Genomic DNA, 23521 nt, shown 5'->3' with positions numbered 1-23521 from the left:
ATTTGATCAAAAGACAGAAATGAAGGGGGAGAAATCGGAGTGGGAGATGAGAGACTATGGACTCGAGAAACAAATGGAGGGTTACAGAAGGGAGGGGGATGGGCGAGCCTAGTGATGGGTATTAAGGAGGGCACAGATTGCATGGAGCACTGGGTGTTATACACAATCTATGAATCTTGGAACACTACATCAAAAACTAATGATGGGGGGGCGCCTGGGTGGCTCAGTGGGTTAAAGCCTCTGCCTTGGGGCTCTCTGCTCGGCAGGGAGCCTGCTTCTCTTCCTCTCTCTCTGCCTGCCTCTCTGCCTACTTGTGATCTCTCTCTGTCAAATAAATAAATAAAATCTTAAAAAAAAAAAAACAAAACCAAATGATGGACTGTATGGTGACTAACATAACACAATAAAAATAAATAAAACCAGAAAGGAAAACATCTTCTTGGGAAAAAAAAAAAAAAAGTTTTCGGTTCAAATAGTCTTAGGCATATTGTTCCAAAAAACTCTAATAAGGTACTTTAAATTCCAAAAGAAAACAAAACAGCTTATGAACAACTCAGCAAATGTTCTTTTTTAAAAAAACCTCTTTTATATTTTTTTATTCATTCATATTCGCTCATTCATTCATTTATTTTTGAAAGGGTGAGAGAGAGAGAGAGAAGGAAGAGGGGCAGCGGGAGAGGGAGATTCTCAAGGAGGACCAGGATGTGAACTGAGAAGTCTGAGCCCTGAGATTTGGCTCTTTACTATTACCTATATCCCCCTACCATCTACACCGTCCTAAATACCGGTTATTTCTCTTCCAAAGCTACACAGTTCTCTCCAGTTCTACTTCACACAATGGGTTTCAAATCTTCAAGAAAGAAATTGGGTAATAAGCCCGAGAATATCATTTTGAGCTCAACAGTCCAAGCGAAGTCTGGCTCCTGGCTCTACCGACATTTCTACATAATATAAAATCATCCCAGCATGACAGAACAGATATTGATAAAATCCACCCAGCAGATACCACCTATTAAGTGCTTCAGTCAGTCCTAAAGAGTGAGAAGACGTTTCAAAGAGCATACTTATTTTTAACCAAGCGTTTTTCTGGTGGAAAGGAGGGGGGAATGTCTCAGGAGCAGGCAGACTGATTACCCGCTCCATCTCTGGCTGCCACAGTTGTACAAAACCCAATCCCGTTGCTCCAGCTCCTTGCCATAAAGACCCTGGGCTGGAAGATAAAACACAACACACTGCTGACCTGGTTAAGAACTTCTTGGCATTTGGTGCCATCGTTCCCAAGGGTAAAAACAGATGGTAACTGCTCACTGCGCCTTCATTTAGAGAGCCTCAGAGTCCAACAGGGACTGAGGACAGTGCTCATGTTAAGGAGAAAGCCCAGAAAACAACACTTCTTAGCAGCAGCAGACCATGACATTGACCACATCATACAGAGTATTGATTCTTAATCAAAAAAAGAAGAAAGGTTGGAAAAAATAATCAGCATCTCCCAGCACGCTGAGAAAAGGGAAACAAATTGCTCTACTAGCAAGACTGGGTCAGGCAGAGAAGTGTGGGCGTGAGGGAGGACTGTCCAATGACCAAGCAAAAGGTAGCTACTGCCTACCAGGTGCGTAGCACCACGTTAGATTGGAGGGGGTAGGTAGACATGCTGGGGTGGGGGGGAGTTGGATATACACAGTAAATACGAGAGCAGATCTCTACCCCAATTAGGAGTTCATCACCAAGTTGGGGAAAGGAGCTACAATCCAAAAAAGATTATGAAATACCCAGTGCCAGATGACTAGTGAGCCACCACCATCATCATCTTTGCTAACATTGACTAAAGATAGCTACCATGCCAAGGCCTTTCAAAACACCACTTCATTTAATCCTCCCAAAATCGTGGGAGGCAGACATTGTTGCTCATTTCCACTTCACAGGTTGTTAAATTCATTGGGAGAAGGTCCACTACTTGCTCCTGACCATGCAGCCAGTAAGTGATACAGCTAGAAATCCAAAGCAACTTTGTTCAACTCCAAAGCTGATGCTTAGGAACTCGGTTACAGATACTCTCCCAAGCCTCGGACACTCTTTCGAGAATGATCCCTCTGGTTAGCGAGAACCTGGAAGGCTCCCACAGGGAGGAGGGAGATGAGCTTCCAGAGAAACTTAAGGGAAAGAACCGAGACCATTACAAGACAAGGAAAGACTTCAAAGATTGGGCAACAGCTCGATAGGCTGTGGTCCAAAAATGTCACTTCATCATAGGCCAGGCTTTAGGCACAGGAATGACTAGCCCACATGTGGTCCCTACCCTCCAGGGACTCAAGTCTCTTTCGGGAGGCAGAGCCCTCCCAGGGTCTTGAGAGAATGTGTCTCTCAGACAGAACTTACTCCTGAGGCTGTGGCCCTCCTGTCAACCCCCATCATTCACACCTGAGCCTAGATCAGCAGGTGTTTCTCTTCACCAGAGGGCATGGCACTGCCCTAAGTCCATTTATAAAGTCAGTTGTTGGTTCTTGCACTATTCATCAGCTCTAAAATGGTTTTTCCCCAAATCGATGTTACTTGCAAAGTAGAATTATGAGATGAAAAGGAGGCTTCATAAATATTTTAATATCAGCCTATCTTAAATTGGCATATAGAATATAAATGGGATAATAAGATATAATTACATCCATTCCCCTTCTTGCCCCCAGCTTGACCCTTCCAGAAGAAATCAGCTTTAAAGTCATTATGTGGGGGGAAAGAGTAAGGTAGGTGCCTGCAAAGAGGTGGGGCAGGGTGGGGGGCGTTTGGTGCCACGGCGGCCCAGAACAGAGGGAAAACTACAAAGGAGCCCATGGTGTGACACTGGGCTTGCAAGCATTGGTGTGAATTCATGGTTTTCAGGACAGATGGATGAACAGACACATGCAGATGTGCAGACAGACACAGAACATAGCTGTGCATGCAAAGACAGGTGCACAGTTAATCCCCATTATTTGCAAATTCTGTATTTGCAAATTCACCTACCTGCTAAAATTTATTTGTAACCCCAACAGCACTCTCCTGGTTATTTGTGGACACAAGCAAAGTGGCCAAAATAGGGTCATCTGGTGGACACGTTCCAGTCGAGGTCCAACAAGAGGACGTTTTGCCTTTTCCTTTCAGCTGTCAGCCTAACAAGCGTCCCTTTTGCAGATTATTTAGCATCACGATTTTTGCAGTTTTGTGGATGATGTAGCTGTTTAAACTGGCCCAAACCTCCTGGAACGCTGTCTAGTGTTCCTAAGCCCAGGGAGGCAGCGATGTGCCTCAAAGAGAATATGAATATGTTAGATAAGCTTCATTCAGGCCTAAGTGCCGGTGGCCATTGAGTTCAATGTGAGTGAATCAACAATATATTTTACATATGGTGTCTTTAAATAGAAACACACATAAGACGAGGTTCTACTGTGACCAGAGGTGGGCAAGCACCTGGCCGTCTATTTTCCCTAAAAGCTATGGCTCTGTGTTCATTAATTCAGTGCTCCCTGAGACACTGTAGAACATAATTACTGTGAATAACAAGAATCTAATATATTCCCTAGCTCTGACCACTGAGAAGGGCTGGGATATCCTAATATCAAGAAGCACACTTATGGCCTAGATCTTGGCTTCAAATTACCTTTCTCTAATAAAAACTACTAGGGCTCCACTGAGAAAGGACTGACATTAAAACTTGAGATAAACATGACACATTTTAGTAAGCCAAGAATTGCCCAAAGAATGATGGAGAGGTGTCAAAAGGACACAGAAACCAGTTTGAAAGGGCTCCCACTGGCCAAATCAAGAATAATTTAAACACCAAAATGATAGTAACGGACATAGCTTCATGAATGCAATGTGAAAACAGGAGTCCACACCAATAAGAATCAATGAATAAATAAAATGAAAGTCTGAGGAGGAATGAGAAGGCTACTTAGTTAGTTCCAAAGTACCCACTTAGAGTGGGGCGGGGGATGGGGGACCTCTTAGGAGGCAAAACCTGGCCAACAGCACCTAAATCATGGGAACATGGGACCATGATCAATCATGAGACACATGTCCATGGGACGCCATCTGACAGAAGGCAGAAACCACATAGCATCATGGCTGTGATATTCTTGGCAAGGAGGCAAAACATGAATTTAATCATGAGTCAAGACACAACCCAAATGGAGGGATATACTACAAAATAACTGGCCTTCCATCTTCAAAAGGATCTAGGTCTGAAAGTCAAAGCCAGACTCGTGGACTGTCCTGACTAATGAAGACAAAAGACACGAGACCAGTAATGGCAACAAATGATTCTGAACATGATTGTCCTGCTATTAAGGACGTGCAAGGGACATCTGGCAAAAGGGAAAGGCGCCTGAGGATTACACTGTAGCAATTTTGATGATTGCACTGTGACTGGGTTCGAGGATGTACTTTTACAGGACAAGTAATTGGAGGTGAGGTGATCGTGCATTAGGTCAGCAACTTACAATTGGATGCTTCAAGGAACCACCCTTTGTGCTGTACTTCCAGCATTTCTATAATGTCAGGATTAAGAGAGTTTTCCAAATATTTTTTAAAAAAGGAAAAAAAAAAAAGATGTGTAACAGAGCAAAGTAAGCATGGCAACAATGAAGCACACAGCGGCATTCTTCTTTAACTCTTCATCTACCCCTAAAGCCACATGCCCTCAGCACTCGCCCACAAGCCCTGCAGGCTAGCTGCACTGCCACATGCTCTCCCGCTCAACCACCCTTCCTGCAAGAGTTCTCTGAACTGACAGACCTCTAATTACCCACTGTATTCCCCACATGGCTTCCGCTGAGCACTGCCAAGGGTGTTCAGACATTCCCACTCTGGTCCTTACCTGTGTGCCCTGCCCTGGGCACCAGGGACCACTCTAGCAGATTCTCCCCATCCATCTGACCCACTCCTGCTCAGTCTCCTCAACAGGCTCTCTTCCTTGCTGAAACCTCGTGGCCTATGAGTTCTCTCCCAGTCCCTCTTCTATACACCCTTGCCTGGTGGATGTCATCTGCTCTCAGAACTTGCATCCACCAGATCAGCAGATCTGGCCCTGGTGCTTCTTCTCCAAGGCTACATCGTATCTTCAAGCCCTTTCGTGAGTGTATCAATTTCATCTTACTCAAAAATAAACCCATCGATTTTCCCCATGCCACCACCTCTCCCAAACTCGCTCCCCTTCCTGTGTGTCTGATCTCAAAAGAACCGACCTCCATCCAACTTCTGAAGCCAGACCAGAGAGAGTCACCTTTGACATGAGCCTCTCCTGTGCTTCCACACTGGAGAGTCACCAAGTCCTGACCACTACCTCCTAAGAATCTCTCAACTCTGTCCTTTTCTCCAGCCACAGAATACCATCATTCCTGCCCAAATTACTCCAACAAGCTTCCCACTGGGCTCCCCACTTCTACTCTTACTGCCCTTGGATACATCACCTCTGACTCCATGGCCTTCCAAAAGTTATCAGACTAGATCCCACTCGGCTTTAACCATTTAAAGGATTCTGAGTCTTCTTAGGAAAAACGCTACACCCCTTACTAGATATTACGAGATCTGCTTTCAACTCTCTTAAACCCTCTGTGCCAACTATTTTCAGTATTTTCCATCTCCGCCTTGCTGGCAACAATGCCCCCAACATCCAGCAGACTGCCTGGCACTTTGTAGATGTTCAATAAATGCTTATTGGACGAGTTGGTTAGGTGCGGGAGAATAGCACAACCTAATTTTTAACACAAACACCCGTCTTCAAATATGCAGAAGTGTTAAACGGGTCACTCAAGTCTTGGGCAAGGGCTTAACAAAAATGTCAGACAGGGTTTGCACAAAATTATTAGCAGCTCAAGGTCAAGGTCCTTGAGGCTAAAGAGGAGGAAGAAAGACATACTTGCTCACAGCCATTCAGACAGTGGTATTTGCTGTCACATGTCACAACAGGACACAATTCCACTTTACATGCTGCGTGAGGCCCATTGTCAATGGACTGCTGATAGTTAGGAAGAGCAGGACAGTGGGTCAGGGAGACACACATGTACACATGTGCGTGCAGGGTCCAGAGGGAGTCAGGTCAGCTCCACAAAGGGATCAAATAAACCCAAAGGGATGAAGACCAAAGCATAGGTAAGAATCAAATGAGAAACACTTAACAGAAACTCACTTGGCACACAATGGTGTGCAGGGATATTTTTGCACTTTTCATTATTTCCTACGTTTTCCTAAAACCCCACTAATAGGTGGCCATTCTGGAGGCTTGCTGAAGAACAGAGGCCCAGATGCTCCCGACTACTGCCACCCACTTACATTAGGTCCTCTGGGGAAGCAAAAGAGAGACAGAGCCAAGGAAAAACATGCAAAGGCAATGGAATTAAGACCACTTTAGTGGAAAACCATCAATGAAATGGCATTGGTAATCTCATTAAGGAGGAGGAGTCCCACAGATGGGCCACGCTGTCGTCAGCCTTTCGAGTCTCAGGAAGAGCTCTAGTTGTCTGAATAACAAATAAAAAGCTACTGTGACTTCTGTGACCCTATGACAGCTCTGATGTCTATTAAGCACTAAGAAAGATCTTTCTCCTGGAGGAGAGAGAGTCTTGCGAGAAATCCAAGGGTGCTTGATAGGTAGGAGAAAGCCCATGGACACAAAAAAGAGAAGCAACATCCAAGGGACCCATGGCCAAGGATGAGAAAGTTATAGTTGTGCAGACATAGAAGTGGACGTGAGGACGTGGAAAATGCATCAGTAGATGAGATGGCAGCAGAGGGGAGTCCAGTCACTGATGGTGGTGTCTCCACACAGAGCTGGAGCCCAGCATGGATCAACAGCCATGTATGGCCATTGCTCAACACTACCATTAACTCCACTCCAAACAGAAGACATAGGGACAAAAAAGCAAATGTCGCTAATATTTATAAATCTCGGTGGTGGTGGAATTCAGACTTGAACCCGGGTCCGCCCAATTTCAGAATCAATGACCATATCTCATTCCTCACTTGAGCATGACTGATCCTAACCAGATGGAAAAGGGAGTACCCACTTAAACACATAGAAGAATCCAATAGCGAGGAAGTCAGGCAGCAATACTGCAGTAAACAAAAGCCTAACCACTGAGCTTGCACTTGGCCTAGTCCAACAAATGCTCAAGTCAGGGATGATCGGGACAGTATTTTGACCTACCATCCTTCGTGGAGACAGCAGGTTCTCTGGGCCCGGATCCCACCATCATTGAACTTTTTAACTGTTCATCCATAGGTGTTCCTTTCCTAGTATGACGTCAATTCCAACCCCCCCAAAGAGCTTTCCAAAATGGCAAATGCTTCCTTACCAAATTCTTTACGTCATCAGTAACACTGTTAATGAATACAAGTTAACCAGTAACACTGGTGTGATACCTCTTACACCTGTTACTATTATCACGATGCAAGTCTATCAAAATGTATTCTGTGTATCCAAGGAAGAGAGATTCTGATATTCTGTCCTTCAGATACCTACCCCCGGTAGCATGGGTATCTGAAGCAGCAGTTCCTGAAAATGAAAACAGAGGCAACGCCAGGAGATTGGCTCACTTGCAGCAGGGAGAGGCTGGACAGCTAAACACGGCATATTGCCCAGACTCCTTTGCTGCTACGGAGTCCAATGCGACAGACTCTTCACCACCAATGGGAATGAGCTCACAGGCAACTCTGATCTGGAACGGAGTCATGGAGCAAAAAGGCAGAGTGTAACGGCATCCCCAAAAGCAAGGTCTCTTGGCAGAGGAAGCGCAGTGCAGAAGCTAGCAGCTCATGGAGTGGGTTTCTAATTCAACAGCTTCCCACAGCAAGAGCCATGGCAGCCTTCCCGATTCTGGTGCAAGAAAATGGTTCTGTGGGTGAGGGGTATCCTAGAGGCTTAACCTAGAGCCAGTTCCTCCTCTACACCTTCCAAGGATTCTGGAAGCATCCATCCCCTGGATTAAATCTACTTCAGCTTTAACTCCCCAGAGTAGATTCTGTGTCTAGTACAGGAAATGTGAGCAATAACAAGCAGCTCATCACTTTTACTAGTTTATTAAATTCATAAAATAGTAGGTATAAAATACTTAGCCACAAAGGATAAAGAAACAAACTCAATATATTTTAATTATATTTTGCTATAATATCATTGGAGCTAGGGTAATTCATATAAACCATAGTATCACACAATTTTATAAACCTAAACCTGTACTCTAATTCGCCTCATTCATAAACATGAGATAACTTGACCTACTTTCTAATATATTCAGCTCCTTCTTGTCTGCATTAATCTGCAGTGACATTTTAAAAGTTGCTCTAATAATTTCCATTATATGAAAATGCATTTTTTCATTTATATCATCTTTGATTTTCCTCCCACAAACAAAATACCGTTCTCTCAACAGTTAGCTGCAATGTCGCAGGAAAGGAGAGATACAAGACAGTTGACACAAAAGGCTCGTTGGTGAACGGGCTCAATCTTGGGTTTCTTTGAAGGGTGAGGGTGGGAAGTAGAAGCAGGAATGAGAGATTCTGCCCTGAACCCCCACAATAAGGAATGGTGAGTTTGGTGCTCTCTTTGTATATAACCAATGAGAGATGAGAGACTAAAAATTGCATAAAGAAATGCAAATTCTCTATCAAACAATATAATGAGGCCATAGCTTCTCAGTAATTCTCTAATATCAGGTAATAAAAAAAAAAAAAGAAGAAGAAGAAGAAGAAGAAGAAATCCACTCCCACAGACACCTTCCAATTGTATCCACGTTGAGAGCATCAACAGCTTCCTGAGCAGCCTGGGCTCTTTCCCTCTGACTGAGCCCTCTTTAATCCACTCCTGATAATCCTTTTGAGCAGGTCCTCCTTGTGCTCAAGAACTTTCTACTGCTCCCAAATGCTCAGAACAGAGATTGGCAAACTATGGCCAACAAGTTAAGAATGATTTTTTACCATTTTCAATTGTTGGGGAGAAAATTAAGAATTCTATTTCATAATACATGATTACTCCATGAAATCCAAACTTCAAGGCCCAAAAATCTAGTTTACTTGGAACACAGCCACACTCATTTATGAATTGTCTGTGGCAGCTTTTTGTATTCCAACAGCAGACTTCAGTAGTCCCAACAGTGACGGTGCCTTTAAATATTTACAGTCTGGGTCCCTTGCAGGGAAAAGGTTGCCAACTCCTGCCCTGAAGTGGAAGATTGAAAGCCCTTGGCCTGGCAATGCAGGTCACGGAAACCTACACTCCACCAACCTTCCTAAGCCTGATTTTCTTTTACTTGAAGGCAGAACATCTACTCCGCCCAAAAGCTCTTCTCTGTTTCTCCAAAGCCTAATTTCCCTTTCCCGTCCTGAAGCTCAGTTCATCCCAACAGCTTTCAGACATCCTTCTCTTTCTTCATACAAAGAATCATATTATATATATATATACATACATATATATATATATATATATATATACACTTTAAACTTTCCTAAAGTCAGAAAAGACAAATGATTTTAAGAGTGTCTAAGGCTATTCCACACAGCAGTATTCCTAGTAAGTCAAAGATGAAAAACATCACATCCACCAAGAGGGCAGGATGAGTAAGTTAGAGCAAACCCACACGATGCTGGGCTATGCAGCTGCGCAAAGGAGTGTGGATTATCTCTGTGCACCACCATGGACAGAAGCCGGGATAGATTAAGTGAAAAAAAGGCCAGGTAGATCGAGGTGTATACAGTATACTATACTGGAAAAGAAAGGGATGTGTAGATATGAAAGCGCACACATATTTGCTGGTATCAAAGACTGTTGTTGTTTTTTTTTTCAAATGCTACATATGAGGAAGGAGGAAACAGGATGGCAAGGCAACAGGTGTAAAACCAAACACCTCTGAATATGCCTCATGTTCTAGATGGAAATCAGGACAATGTTGCACAAATTTCAATTGAAAAAGGACTCTCTAAAAACCAAAAATAAAATCCAACAATGAACTTAACTATATATACAGTTAGTGGCATCATCACATAGATAAGAACTATTCCAAACATCTCAAAGACTAGGTCTATGCTGTATGCAGCAGGAAATAAAGCAAACGAAAAACTATGGTATCACTGAGAATGAGGGTGGAGAAAAGAGCATAGATATAAAATTGATGAAGTAAATTGATGAATACACCTGCGTTTTACTTACAAGTATCTGTATGCACTAATAATTGGTTTGGTCCTTATATAACATACACATACACACAAACACACATACACACAGTCATATTCCCTAGTTTGATCCACTGAAAAGATCCAGAAGCAATGATGAATCCAAATGACGATAAACATTCCCAGTTTTCACACCATACCTTTGAAATACTCAAAGGAACGAGAGTTCCTTGAAGAAGTAGTAAGTCTAAGTTTGGAGTAAGAAATGGGTAAGACAACCCTGTGACATGGTATGACACCAGGAAGGATATAAAAAAAGTTCTTGTCAAGAGGACTTGGGAGCCAACTTGAATTAGTTGCTACTGGCCAAACATGGGACACTGCGACTATCAGTAAGAGGATTAATTTGAAACGTATCCATCATATTTACACTGAAAAGAGAAAAAAGCAAAACAAATAAGAAATAAAACTTCAGTGGTCACCATTAGAGAATGCCACCAAGGAACTCATTGTTTTGAAAAAAATAGGGAAAATATCAAGTGTTTATCCTTTCCTGCCTGAATCTCAAGGTAAACAAGTAATTGACATTAAACTTGTCTTTATGTGAGACTTCTCATATACAAATAAGGAAGGGATGACAGAACTGGGAATCACTATTTCACAATCACTAATAAATGAAAAGATATAGGCAATGATCAAAGACCAATAATTCCACAAAAAGAGAGACCACCAGTGACTATATATTCAATGAAAATATGTAGCCTTGACTAAGAAGAAAAAAAATCCAGATCTGAATGTGACCAGAACTCAAGCTTTAACAAATCACAGAAAACACAAGGAACAGAAAAATAAGTTAAATGGCACCAGGGGGAAGAAATCAGTAAAATTCACACTATGGGAATTGCTATAGTAGAGTTTCTCAATCTAGGACTATCAACCTTTCAGGCCAGATACTTCTTTGCTGTGAGGGGGCCGTCTTGAGCACTGTATAATTTAGCAACATCCTCAGCCTCTACCCACTAGATGCCAGGAAGCAGTCCACTCCCCCCACCCCCAACACTGTGACAACTAAAAATATCTCCCAACACTGTCAAATATCCCAAGATGGGGGAGGGAGATCATTCCATTTGAGATTCTCTGCTCTAAAGGACAAATAACACAGTTTCTTCAACAAACAAATCACGGTGGGGGGGGGTAGTTGATGGAGGGGTCAGAATAGATTAAAAAGGGATTAAAGACGTATCTGTCAATTACCATGTATAAGCCTTATTTGGATTCTGATTCTAAGAAACAAAAAAGTATGTAGGACAACAGAAAATTCAAACATTAATTTGATATTTAATGGTATTAAGGTAATACTGGTAATTTTTATGGTTTTATTGTGATACGGTATAAGTCCTATATTTTAAGGACAAATACAGAGACACTAATGAAGAAAAAAATAAAATAGCAAGGATGTGCTTCAAAATCATGAGTGGGAAGAAAAGGTTACAGACGAAACAACTTTAAGGTTAATCCTTGCTGAACCTGGGTGGTGGACCCAAAGTTGACTATAAAATTCTCTTCACTTTTGAACATGTTTGAAAGCTTTGATGAGAAAAGGTATGAATAAGCAATCTGGCAGACAGTTCCATTTCTCCTCTTCTCAGTGAGCAAGCAAGCCCCAGAAAGACCATGGGAGGGGCACAAGGATTTTCAGTAACTGAGGAAGCCCAGGGAAGGAAGTTTCTCTTGGGGTCCTATCTGGATGCAGGAAGTCTTCCTTAGTTTACAGCATGGTCCTTAAACACAGAGGCCAACTACTTAGCAGCAAGCTCTTACAGAGGGAGAAAAGCCCACTCTGCTAGACGGACTAGGAGAGAGAATACCAGCCCCTCCAGTGACATCTTCCCAAGGAACTTTTAGGAGCCATTTTGTCTATAAGGGATTTTTGCTTTCAGCACGGATTTTAAAAATTTACCCTCACTTTTCATACCCTGAAAAAGAGAAAAAATAAGTTTACCCCGAAGAGAGCTGTGAAATTTTACTCACCCTGCCAGGAGCCCAAGTCTCTGGCAACCGCACCTCAGGACTTCATTCTAGGTGAGAAAACATCAACTTCTAGCCTGTTTAACCCACTGTGGTTCATAGTCTGTTCCGTGAGGGGTAGCAAAACTTAAACCACTTAACCCAGAAATAAATGCTACCTTCTCTTGGAAACCTCCTCTACCGCCTTAGAAATCCCTCCTTCCTTTGAACTTACTCTCCTTCTGCTCATCTGCCAGATGCCTCTACATCCGTGCAATGTGCAGACACATTGCACACACAAATAAATAAATAAATAAATATAAATAAGTAAAATAAAAATAAAATAAATAAAATCTTTAAAAAAAAAGAGATCTAAAATGTCCGAATAGATTTGGTCCCCTAAATCACTTTTTAAAAAAGATTTTTTATTTATTCATTTGAGGGGGGTAGCAGGTGAGAGCATGGGGGGGAAGGCCAGAGGGGAAGGGAGAAGCAGGCTTCCCACTGAGCGAGGAGCCCAACGCGGGGTTCGATCCCAGCATCATGACCCGAGCCGAAAGCAGACGCTTAACAGACTGAGTCACCCAGGTGACCCCCCGCCCAACCCAAATCACTTTTACACAAGTGTCAAGGGACCTATATGACTGAAGATCAATGATCTTTGTTTACCGGAACCAAAAACGTCTCATACAGGTTACAACTCTGCTCAGTTAGCACCCTATCCTATGCTTACAATCAATAAATACAAAAATTACAAATAGCCAACACAGATTTAGATTGTTCCAACTTCTTAGTAAGGTAACCTTGGACTGCCTACCACTACTATATTTTAATGCAGGAAATTACTCCCAGTAACCACTGCAACAAGGGAAATGTTGACCCCAGTCTACGCATTAAGACTCGACCTCACTAAGGCCAGCTGTGTCTTCCATAAGTAAACTAGGCGCTGCTCTAAAGATCTCCCTTTCTTTTTTTTTTTTTAAAGATTTTATTTATTTATTTGACAGACAGAGATCACAAGTAGGCAGAGAGACAGGCAGAGAGAGAGGAGGAAGCAGGTTCCCCGCTGAGCAGAGAGCCCCATGCAGAACTCGATCCCATGACCTGAACCGAAGGCATGACCTGAACCGAAGGCAGAGGCTTTAACCCACTGAGCCACCCAGGTGCCCCAAAGATCTCCCTTTCATTCACTACTTACTTCAGAGCATAAACTCAAGAGGTCAAGATGTTTGCTAAGAAAACACTATTTGCACTTAGGTAGCCGCTGACTTAACGGAGGGATGAAGAGTAACTCTACCCACTCATCCATGGGCTATTTGCCTAGAAAGCAGACAACCATGTCAAGGGGTCAAAGTACCTTTTCCCCCCACTTCCCAGCAGGGTTGAGTATGGATGAAGCCTCATTCCTCACTTCAAATTCACAAAGGGAACCCTGAGTGGGTAAGGACAGTCCCATATCCAGTCCCAGAATTCTGTAAAATGAGTTCTTGGCCCCAGAGTACACCCACAGCAAGCAATTCCAAGCAAGGTGGAATTGAGCAGAGCTGAGTTTCCAGAGAGCAGCAGCAATTGTCTCAGGAGGGGCTGGTGTGCTGAGGAAAGGGTGTAAGATGTTGCACCCGTTTCTCACCTATGAAGCCACACCTATGCCCCCAGCCCACCCCAGGCTCTAAGAAGTACTTCCCAGCAGAGGCCTGGGAGGAGTCTCTGATCCAGACCTCAGCTTCTTCAAGGAAACAGTGTCAATGATTCTGCTCCACAGGGCTGGTGTGAGGATTTCAATGGACACCAGGCTTCTAATACCTAGGTGCCTAACCTATCAGGTCCTCAATAAATGATGGCTAACTTTAAACACCAGGTTACTGGCCCTTCAAAGACACCAGAGCCTGAAGCTTCAGGCTTTTTCCGACAGTGTTAGCAGGGGTAAGCTTTTCCTGGCCATGAGCACTGGCTGGGAGGCTGGCAGGTTCTGGTGGAAGGTGGAAAGCAGGCGGGCTGTGGGGGGAAGACCTCCAAACATAAAGCGGGCTTCCAGGAAGGGCGGAAAGACTGAGAGGCTAGGCAAACCTGACGGTGAGCCCAATACGGCTGGTGCTTATGTAAAAGGGAGAATCGTTCAAACATGCTCCACGGAGCTGTGGGGACATCGGGCTCAGAGAGGAAGGACTATAAACTCACCACACACTGGGCTGTGACGGTAACAGCTGCTACCTGGTTCACAACAGAGTGAATGTTGCTTCTTGGAGTTCACATTCAGAATCAAGTCATAGGTAAGCCACGGAAGCCCTCATTAAACAACAGATTAAATTATTACCAACTCTGAACACTAGACAATCAAGGGTACAGGGGCACCTGGGTGACTAGGCCTCCGACTCTAGGTTGTTAACTCAGGACTGATGTCAGGGTGGTGGGACTGAGCCCCCCCCCCCCCACCGCTGCCCCGTTGGGCACCCCACTCAGTGGGGGTCTGCTTTTCTGCCTGTCTCTCTCCTTTGCATCCTCTCTTTGAAGAAAATCAAAGGTAGAGCTGCCCCAAATGGAAACGTAGATATGAGGGTGGGGGTGGGGGGAGAGGGGGCGAGTAAACAAGAAACAGCCTATACAGGAGACAGACCAAGAACGGAGGAGGCTGCCGAGGTACAGGGAGGAAGTGGCTGTAGGACTGAAAATGTGAATCAGCGGCAGGGAGGAAGGGAGACGGGGATGGTCAGGGTGAGCTCATCAGCAATCACATCAAGACACCATAAACAGCTCTTAAAACTGATAATGTGAGAAACGGTGCTGCAAGCATAATATTTATACATGTGGAAGTCACAAAAGGGAAAATGATCTCCAGGAAAAAAAGGTGGTTGCTTCTGAGAAGGAAGACTAAGTGAAGGAAGCAGTGGGGTAAAAAACCTTCGTTGCTTTTCATTCTAAGCTGTTCTGCAGGATTTTCTATTTTTAACTATTTGCATGCATTACTTTGACTTACATACTTTAAATGAAAGATACTCTCTAAGACTAGTGTTTAGATCATAGCAATAGGATTTCTCTCAAGCTGTACCACTACAGCTGGCCTCACAGTGCGCTTACTTCTATTTTAAAGTCAGGTTTAAACTCCACAAGTAAACTAGCCATTTAATGGTTCTGGAAAGCTGTCCAGTTCTGATTTGTGGCAAACAGAACAGCTTTGATAATCACGTTAGGTCTTCAGAATATGGGACTTCACAGCTAGAATACGGCACTTTTAAAGGTTTGTGTTCTATAGAAGACTACGGAAACGCAGACACAAATACTCTAGAGCCTGTAAATCCATGAAATCCAATCTATTCTGAGAAAAGGCTCAAATCCTGAGCTCTCCACAAGGCTGTCTAACTTCGAAAGAAATTAACTAGTGAGCATAATTGGCCAAAAAGTATAAGGAAACAGCACATTCTATTATATCCATGTATTCTTAGGTTTAATTATGAGAAACAATCTGGAAATCGTTGTTGTTGTGAAACATTTACGAAGCACAGACAGCAGAGTGAGGAGCCTAGCACATGTCCATGTCCGGGAACCCTGATCAAGAATGTGATGCTAATTAGGAGGATGCTAATTAGGGCTCCCAGCCACTCAGGGAGCCCACAGGGGGGTGAGCAAGTGGCAGCGCCTACAGCCAACAAGCAGAGGAATCCAAAGAATCCGGCTAATGGAGGATGGCAGGGAGACAAAAGTGCATAAGAGATTACATTTTTAATGAAGAAAAATAAGCACAAGAACGCACCTCCCCAGCCATCATAGCTTTTAAGGGACTGATCCAGAATGACAAACGACAATGTAGATCCTGCTGTGAATTTTATAGATTCAAGACCCTGCCCCAAAACAGCACTGGGAATTCAAAATTCCCAGAGAGTCAGAAACAGTGTTTTTCATTTAAAAATACTTTTAAAGTATTTTTTTATGAGCCTGTAGGGAAAAACGGAGATAAGTTCAAAATATTACATTTTTTTCCTTAAATCCGGAATACATCACGAGTCATTAAGTACAATGCTAAACAAGTCATTTATCATGTGCCCCTCACCCTCTACACTTTATTATAAATCTCTCTCTCCTCTCTCATGCACACAACCTTTTAAAAGCACACGCTTATTCCTTGGAAACATGGCTGTCTCTAATTCTTAATTGTTCATCCCTACAAGATCTTGCCCAGCAGGGCCTGGCCTTCTGATATACTCAGAACAGACTGATTGATCATATTTTTCATTCATTAAGTTGTATTCAGACTCACCCAGGCCCAGGTCCCTTAAAGCAATTCTCTGCTCTCTAGTTCATGTCAAAATAAAAGCTCCTGCAAGCATGTACTCATGACTTTAGACACTCACAGAAGTGTCAAGATTTCAGATAATTCCTCATATTCTTATACATTTCAGACAAATGTTTCTGTTGTTGTTTGATCTAGTTTTTTTCCTAAAAAGAGCAGTGAAATAAATATCCCCAGGAAGCAACCCAACCAAACCATACAAATCAGGCAGTAAACCAAGAGCTGGGTTGACAGAAGGGAATACTAGGTAAGTCTGTCAGATTTCATTTAAGTTTCCAGAAAATAGGCATGCTAAAGAAAAGCCAGAAATCACTGGTACAGGAATTCCAAAGGACTGAACCACTGTGTTCCAATCTATGTAGGCCATGGGATAATATCACAGAACTTTCCAAAGCAGACAGGATTATGTCGGCAACCTGAAATCGGTGTTCTTGTTGCCCCTTCCCCACATTAATTTCCTGTCCTAGTCACTCAGTCCTCCACCTGTGCCGCGCCCCATATATATCCCAGGGAGAAGTCAATGCAAACCACAGTCCTCCATTCTGTACCGACCCATGGAATAAGAATGCGCTTGGCACACTGCTTTCAGATCTGAAGTCCTGGGAAAGCCTTAGGTATGCTATGCTTCCTGCCCACTGTGCCCAGGCCCTTCAGTCCAACAGGACCACCTGGTGCCCCCTGCAGGTCCTCATAGGATAACCTGCACACCACAACAACCAAATGAGTCCTGGACAGGACAGCTCCCTTCCCCTTTTCCACCCTGTGTACAAGTGATCCCACTGCTCTCCACTCAGCTCTCAGCTGTACCCCCACCCTTCCCCGCCCTACCCTCCTCACACAAGATCTCTGCACTGGCCTCTCTGAAGTCGGGCATCCAGGGCACCACATCCCTAGCTCTGAGTGGTCCCACATTACAGATACACACTTATCTGTCGGACACCACCAGGCCAGAGGCTGCCCACGATGCTGTGAAGGAAGAATGCTGTACCATTTTTATCCAACAACTTAAAACCCTGTCGAGTTGTTTTTTTTTTGGGGGGGGGGTTTGTGTGTGTGTGTGTATGTGTTTTTTTAAGATTGTATCTATTTGTCAGAGAGAGAGAGAGAGAATGAACAGTGGGGAGGAACAGAGGGAAAGGGAGAAGCAGGCTGGGCTCGGCCAGCCTTTGTTTTACAGACGAGTGTATCAACATCAGCAAAGATCTACTTGTCCCCAGTTGTGAAGCTGGTCAGGAACAGAACTGGTAAGCCTCATGTGCCACGATACGGTTTTTGAGTGCAGGGATGTAAACTAGCCCTTCTTAACCTGTCAAAGGTCGAACCAGGCATAGCAAGGACCTACAGAAGATCACTTTTGTCCCCCCCGAGGGTATTTTGTCCCTGACAAGGGTACCTCCCACACACCACTTGGGATCATGCAATCCCACCCAGGACTATCAAAGGGAGAAACTCACGACCTATACCCAAAGGTTATCTCATGTTAGAGCAACTGCGTGCTGTCCCTGGAGGGCTCCAAGAACCCTGAGGCAGTTTGATGGTGCAAAGACTTAGAATTTTCTACATTAATTCCTTATCCAACACTTCAAAAATGCAAGGTTTATAAAGCCAACGGGTGTGAATAAATGAGAATTCATGCAGAAAGACTAAACACAGCTCCTCCTCCTGTCTTGCAGGCCCCTACTTTCACCCCACCCAACTGCTGGAGGAAAAAATAAACAATTTAAGTGGCAAGACCGGCAGCAACATGCCTGCCTCAAAAAACGTCAAATGAGACAATTTAAGTGACAAGGTTTTGACACTTACATTTTATCAATGCAGGGGAGCAGCTAATGATAAGAAGATATATTTTTTTCAAGGACTCACCTGAATTCTCCGTTTACGTAGAGTTGATTTCCCTGAAGATATCCTAAAGCATCTGAGAAGCCTTCCAGCAGCAGTACCTACAACAGTAATAAACATCATCAGGATCAAGTTATGTTAGAGATGTCAGTTTCTGGAGAAAAAAAAAAATCTCTATCTATACATTTGGTCATTTCCCCCCACACTAAGCATGAAAGGAAGTAACTCAGGAAACAATGAATTTCCGCTACAACACATGGGCTGGGAATTTGCTCTACCAACAGGGAATTGAGGTCCCAAGACAGTTATTTCAAAGACCAAAATTATGTTACTGTTGGCAAAGAGGCAAAAACACATTTTTTCCCCTTCCCTATGGTAGAAGTGCTTAATGGCTTCAAATTTAAACAAAGACCAAATATATACATTTCCTGACCCACCTGCTCCCACCCCCAGTGTTTAAAACAAAAATCAGGCATGCTTAGTCTTTTTTAAATTAGCTTATATGAGCTCTTCTGGTCTCATTCACCCTTTTCCTACTTAGTTTCTGTAACATGTCTGTGAAGTGGCCCCTTCTCGCTTCAGCTGATCCCTTGTCATTTCCATTTCCCTGAGCCATTCACAACTGACCACTTATCACCTCAGTTCCCGGAAACCCAATCTGAAGCAGACTCAAGCACCACCATCAACTGCAAAAATCAAAACATCTCAGCCACAGTTAAACAGATATCTGAGTGACAACATACATGGGAATCGATGAAACAGAACATCCAGGTAGAGAACTAAGTATTCATACGAAACAGACCAAGTACATGGAATCCTATCTGGGGAAGTGTAGGAGACTGGTTCATGAATGGCGCTGGTTAGCTACAGAGGAGGGAAAAATCTAGATCCCTACCTGTGGAAAAATAAACTCAAAACAGAATCAGATGAGTACTAGAAGAATATACCAATAATTCTGTAATATGCAGACAGAGGAGGCCCTTCTAAACATGACATCAGGGGCGCCTGGCTGGCTTCAGGTAGAGCACACGATTCTTGATCTCTACAGCCCACGATGGGTATAGAGATTGCTTAAAAATAAAATCTTTAAAAAAATAAGTAAATACAGGGGCACCTGGGTGGCTCAGTGGGTTGGGCCTCTGCCTTCAGCTCAGGTCATGATCTCAGGGTCCTGTGATCCTGCCCCACATTGGGCTCTCTGCTCAGCAGAGAGCCTGCTTCCCCCCATCTCTGTCTGCCTCTCTGCCTACTTGTGATCTCTCTCTGTGTTAAATAAATAAATAAAATCTTAAAAAAAAAAAAAAAGCAAATACAAAAGTAACTGGACATCAAAAACTGAAACTACAAAGGACTGAGATATTTGACTTGCCATCTTTTTAAAATTTCCAATTTATGAAAAAAAATCTCAAATTTATGAATGGCAAAATTAAGTTTAAAAAAAGAGCAAAGAACAAAAGGTGAGATTTAATCAAAGGGTGAAATAAGAAACTACCTACTTTTACCTATTTAAATATTTTATCTAAAATATTTAGACAGCAGACATATAAAGGTTGCTATCCTAATTAAGCAAAAAAAAAAAATCAAGCAGTAAGAAAATACTCCCCTTGAAATGGACATAGCCAATAAACTTTCCATAAAAAGAATTACAACAGCAATAAACATATGAAAAGATAATCAAGTACACTAACAATGAAAAAATACAAACTTCAGACAATTGAGGGTTTTTTTAACCTGTCAGACTAATAAAAATGTCCAAGACTGACAATAGCAAGCTTTAAAGACATAGCTCATCACGTAGCCCACCATGTATGTTATTTTGGCCACATATAAACTGACACATTCTTTGATTTAGCAATGTTACCTCTAAGAATTTACTCGAAGTAAGTAATTGTGTAAGCAAAAAGATGGACATACATAGCATTATTATAAATTATTAGTAATTATGAAAAAAAGTCAATGCCTTCTAGGTTCACAAGGAAGACACGTGAAATAAACCATACAGACTCTGGAAACAATGATGAAGATCTGTATTTACTGATGGGAAAAGATATCGCTCCATATGACCAAAACAGATAAATGACCATGCGCACTAGGATTCCATTTGTATGTGCGTGTTCCCAGATGTCCGAAGACTTATCTAGAAGGATGTTTATCCAAATAGTTACAATTACCCCTGATTACTGGAATTTTAGAGGATTTTCACTTCTAAATACTGTTTGACTTTCTTAAAATGAGCATGATTTTTTTCCAAAGAATACAATGGAGCTATATTTAAATACCACACTTAACTGTCGGGTGTTTCGCTACATAGATTTCTACCTGCTTTCTGTCAGCTTTCCTCTCCACTTACTGACTTTTTTATCATAAATGTGCTTGTAATGAACACCGATTATGGTTCCCGTCCTTGTCTCCAGCTCCTGTTCGTTCCCCAGGGCCACTTGATGCTTGCATTTGCATTCCTAAAACACACCTGTATCCATATTATAAATGCTCCCCGCCCCCACCCTTTTAAGGTGAGCAGCTCCATTCGGTTGGTTACTTGTAACCCAACCAGTACCACAAAATACAGCGCTGCTTCTTATTTTCCATCTTCTCAATCATCCCATCCCATTTGCAAACAGAACAGTAAACCCTGTAATCACAAGAATGAAGATTTATCACACAAAATGTCATGGAATGTTTATGACCTCCAGCTGAAGAAACTGAAGCAAGAGGCTCAAAGCCAGTACAACAAAGGCAAAACCGTTTCAAGAGACAGGTAGATTCATTCCCTGACTAATAAGAGAACTGATGAAAAGACTATTTGAATAAGAATCAAAACAAATGGGACATACTTGTCCACATGGGCCGTTTCTATGGTTAAAATATTCTCCACTATAATGTTTTAACCACTTCAGTGATTTATTTTTATTGGATTATGTTTATCTATGAAAAGCCTTTTTTTTTCTATTGAGACTACAAAAATACAGTCATGTTTTCCCATAAAGGGACCATTATGTTCAATTTCTCTCCAGCAAACAAATTTACTCTTCTCGGTGCCCTATTTTTAAAGGTTGAGAAGTTCCATATAATGCATGAATCTTCTTAATACCATAATTATAAACCTGGTTAAAAAGCTATGATCCCTTGTAGACATACAAATCCCTTTACAGGTGTGTTGGATGTAAAGTACAAATCTAATTAATCCTTCTCCATCTCCTGGAGGCTCCCTCTCTCCCAAAAACAATTTCCCTAGAAAGTAGACAAAAGGACGAGAGCCACTATCCAATTTCAGAAATGAGTAATCATGAGACTGAACCAAGTACCTGTGTCTCCAGGGTATAACTCAGACAACTACACAGGCCACCCAGGGCCATCCACTGTCCTCCTTCTCACCCCTTCTCAGTCCAAAGGCCACTTTCTAAATGGATGGTTGGGGCCAGGGGAGTGGGAAGCCAGACAAGCCTACCTCTGAAGCTGAGACACCTCAGAGTTTGAGACAAAATACTGCATTTAGGGGAACACAGTGGTTAAATGTAGAGACTGATCCTGCCTGGATCTGTCATTTACTTGTCATTTGGCCTTGATGTACCTTAACCTCTCTGTGCCTCAGTTTCCTCCTCTGTAATAATCCTCATAAGAACTCTCATGAGGATTCAAGAAGACAGACTCTTGGGGCACCTGGGTGGCTCAGTGGGTTAAGCTTCTGCCTTCAGCTCAGGTCATGGTCCCAGGGTCCTGGGATCGAGTCCCGCATAGGGCTCTCTGCTCGGCAGGGAGCCTGCTTCCCCTTCTCTCTCTGCCTGTCTCTCTGACTACTTATAATCTCTGTCAAATAAATAAATAAAATGTTTAATGAAAAGAAGAAGAAGAAGAAGACTCTCTAAAGCAATCAGCAATACTCAAGAATCAAACCTGATGGGAGCACTAATGGGAACTAATGGGAACAGCCCAGGGCAGAAACTCACTGTTTAATGCCTGATAGTAAGGTCGCTAAAAGAATTCTAGAACAGAATACGAATCTACCTAGGACACTTACTCATTAAAAGTGCTTATTTTTAACATGTGTAAGACCCTTCCAATTAAATAGAAACTTAAGGGGACCAGCAGTGGATAATTTAAGGACCTCTGCCTTAAAATAGACTTCTCTGAACCATCATCTGGTACATCATTTGGCAACCCCTACTTTGGACCTTCCCTGAGTCTTCTGAGAGAGGCACAGGTAGATGTGACCAAAAGGCAGCAAAAGCTACTGACTCATCACCGAGAGCAGGTCATCATGACTGGACTTAAGTGATTCTGTATCTTGGACCACGTGCTACTTGCTCCAACAAGCTTCAACACACCTCTCAGAGTCCTTAGCCACTCATCACCAGAACAGAGATAGTAATACTTACATATTTCAGATGTAGAAGTGAAATGAGAATGTACAGGGGCCCATGGGTGGCTCAGTCAATTAAGCGTCTGTGTCTGGCTCAGGCCAAAATCCCAGGGCCCGGGGATCGAGACCCAAGTCAGGATTCCCTGCTCAGCAGGGAATCTGCTTCTTCCTCTGCCTATACCGCTTATGCCCTCTCTCTCTGTCAAATAAAATCTTTTAAAAAAAAAGAAATGAGAATATATAAAGTTCTTAACTCAGTGCCTAGAGCAAACTGCCCCCCAAATGGTATATCCGCTACTGATTACCAGCACTGAAGAAACAAAATGCATATTAAGTAATCTGAGAACGTACAAGATAATTTTTCACCGTGAGGGTTTTATGGACCCTTGTTTTCCACATTCCACACAGGAACATGGAGCCAAGGTGAAGCGGGATCTGAGGCAAGAAGGTCTAGCCGTCAAAGGCCTGCGCAAGGCTTGCGGCAGAAATCTCACTATGTGGTACAGATCCAAAGCAGCAAAGAACACCTCCCTCCTAACATGTCATTAAAAGACAGGGTACAGGGGCACCTGGGTGGCTCAGTGGGTTAAAGCTTCTGCCTTCGGCTCAGGTCATGATCCCAGGGTCCTGGGATTGAGCCCCGCCTCGGGCTCTCTGCTCGGCGGGGAGCCTGCTTCCCCCTCCCTCTCTGCCTACTTGTGACCTCTCTCTCTCTCTCTCTCTCTCTGTCAAATAAATAAAAAATATCTTAAAAAAAAAAAAGACAGGGTACAGTGGGGTACCTGGATGGCTCAGTTGGTCGAGTGTCTGGCTCTTGGTCTTGGCTCAGGTGGAGGGCTCAGGTCAAGATCTCGGGGTCCCAAGATCGAGCCCCATGTCAGGCTCCACGCTCAGCG

General features: G+C 43.1%; 1 protein-coding gene across 1 annotated transcript in view; it reads right to left on the bottom strand.

The window, feature by feature from the left end:
• The window catches only part of TLN2 (talin 2), a 420526-nt gene that overhangs the window by 234547 nt on the left and 162458 nt on the right, over window positions 1–23521 (bottom strand). Inside the window, exon 3 of the mRNA XM_080808179.1 lies at window positions 18290–18366. The gene's annotated coding sequence lies outside the window, so the exon portion shown is untranslated. The remainder of the gene's footprint in view (window positions 1–18289; window positions 18367–23521) is intronic.

Source organism: Martes martes, assembly GCF_963455335.1.
Source record: "Martes martes genome assembly, chromosome: 7".
NCBI classification, from domain to species: domain Eukaryota; kingdom Metazoa; phylum Chordata; class Mammalia; order Carnivora; family Mustelidae; genus Martes; species Martes martes.
Note: the sequence above shows the minus strand (reverse complement) of the source record. Positions and strands in the feature narration are given on the sequence as shown.